Source organism: Palaemon carinicauda, chromosome 12 (genome assembly GCF_036898095.1).
Source record: "Palaemon carinicauda isolate YSFRI2023 chromosome 12, ASM3689809v2, whole genome shotgun sequence".
In the NCBI taxonomy this organism is placed as follows: domain Eukaryota; kingdom Metazoa; phylum Arthropoda; class Malacostraca; order Decapoda; family Palaemonidae; genus Palaemon; species Palaemon carinicauda.
The window spans coordinates 54,647,776-54,650,275 of record NC_090736.1 but is presented as its reverse complement, the minus strand read 5'-3'; positions in this window follow the sequence as shown (position 1 = coordinate 54,650,275).

The following is a 2,500-nucleotide window of genomic DNA, read 5'->3' as shown; positions in this document are numbered from 1 at the left end:
CGAAGGGCACACCTTCTAATAAATGGCGAAGGTGATGGACAGCTAAGTACAGCGCCAGCAATTCGCTATCGAAGGTAGAATAACCCGATTCTGCCTTGGACAATTTACTGCTGAAGACCAATGGGCATGGCAAGCCGTTGACCACCTGTTCGAGTATTGCACCAATAGCGATGTCGCTGGCATTGGTGGAAAGAAGGATAGGGCAATGTAGAACAGGAAAAGTGAGAGCACCAGCGGTTGATAGGGCATTCTTTGCGTTGCAGAAGGCCGCTTCTTGAATGGGACCCCAATTCAGGTCTTTTGACTTACCCTTGAGGGTATTTATATATATATATATATATATATATATATATATATATATATATATATATATATATATATATATATATATATATATATATATATATATATATATATATATATATATATATATATATATATATATATATATATATATATATATATATATATATATATATATGTATTGTACCACCCGTGTGTCACATGATCGTACATAATAATGACATTTCTCTTTTATGCATATATTATCCTTTGTATCTTCGCTCTCCCTTTGCACTGACAGCAAGTTGTACCAACCTGTCTGGCTATTTTATTGTTAACTATTAACAGACCTTTTTCCGGTTGGACAAGAAATAGCATGTTTGTGTACTTTTACCTTCTTGCCTCGACCTAGTGTGTATAGGCTATATAACCGATGTTTCTATGATAAAGTACTCAGTTGTATTCATCTTGCCTCTGGCTCACAACCTACTCCTGGCTCGTCACATTGGGGACCCCGGGGGACGATTTGCTCCTCCTTCCTTCTCCCCCTCACTGGTACTAGGGCGGAATCCACGGAAGTTGGCGCCGCACCATTTAAACTTTCGTCGTTCGACTTCGGAGAGGCGTTGGCTTGGTTTCAGTGTGCAGAAGTCCAGTTCCGCATCAAGGGCGTGACTTGCTCAACGGCCAAAGCAGATTATGTTTTCGCTGTGATACCCGAGGACACCTTCCCGGGAATCTCCGACTGGCTTTGTGAACAAGGAGACACCCCAATAGCATATGACGCCCTCAAAGCATACCATCTGCAGCAGTAGTCGCTGTAGCCAGCCACCCTTATAGCAAAGCTTTGTCAGCTTTCTCAACAACTGTTGGGGGACTAAAGGGCTTCGTCTGCCCTCAGGGAAATGACCAGTTTTGCTTGCCTGCACCCTGCCGCAGACGGCTCTCCTCGTGAGGTGAACATACTTCATGCCCTTTTGGTACTCCGTTTACCCGAACCTGTATGCGCTGCCATACCTGATGTCGATAGTTTACCCATAAAGAACTTGATCAGAGCTGATGCCCTTATGGTCTGCCACTTCACGACCTTATAGACCTCTATCAACGCCTCCACTCCTGACGAAGAGGACATCTAGTAAACGTCAACCGAAGCTGACATGAATGCCGTAGGACACATATGCCTTCACCGTGACATGCCGGAGCGGTGACAAAGCCACCCATCGCCCACCACTCACTTGCGCCCTAACCAACAACTTCTGGAGCCACTTAATGCTGCCCATCGGCCGCAGTTTTACTACTACCACTCTAGATTCGGGGGTGCCGCGAAGAAATGTGCCAAGGATTGTCAGTGGCCAAAAAACATGTAAGTAGGTCATTGCTCGTGGGTGTGGCCTTCCGTTTTTCTAATCTTTTCTTTTTACATGATGCAGGTACTGGCGTGGGATTTTTGGTAGACAAGGGTGCTTGTCGTTCTTATTTGCCAAGGGAACTCTTCAGGACACGACGTAGTCTGTCTAAGTCTGTTGACGTCTGCTTGGTAGCTGCCAACAGATCTGAGATTACCTCCTACTGTTACGAGAACCTCACCTTATGATTTGGATACGGCAAATTTAATTGGAAGTTTCTTGTTGCTGACATCACATTACCAATCCTCGTTGCGGATTTCTTCTCTCATTTCCACCTTCTGGTCGATGTCGCCCACCTACGATTGGTCAACGGGGACTCGTACTTGTCGACACCTCTTCAACCTGCCCCCTCCAACCTCGCTCTCCACATCAGCGCACCCCTGGATGCCTACACCCACCTCCTCACGTTGTACCTAGAAGTTTTCCGTCCACGGCTCCTGCCAAACATGGTATTTATCACCATATCAAGACGACGGGACCCCCAGTCTTCGCCAAATTCAGAAGTCTGGCACCGGATCGATTGGCAGTCGCCAAACAGATGTTAGCCCAGATGGAAGAAATGGAGCTTTGCCAAAAGGCCTCCAGGCCATGGTCGTCACCCTTGCACAGCGTCCTGAAGAAAGACGGTTCCCTCCGTCCGTGTGGGGATTACATATGCCTTAACATGCAAACAGAACCGGATCACTACCCACTCCCAACCATCGCCGATGTGACCTCCTACCTGCACAAAGAGGAGGTTTTCTCCTCCCCTTCTGTATATGTTACGTGGACGACATACTTGAGTTCTCTTCCTCAAAAGAAGAACACCTCCG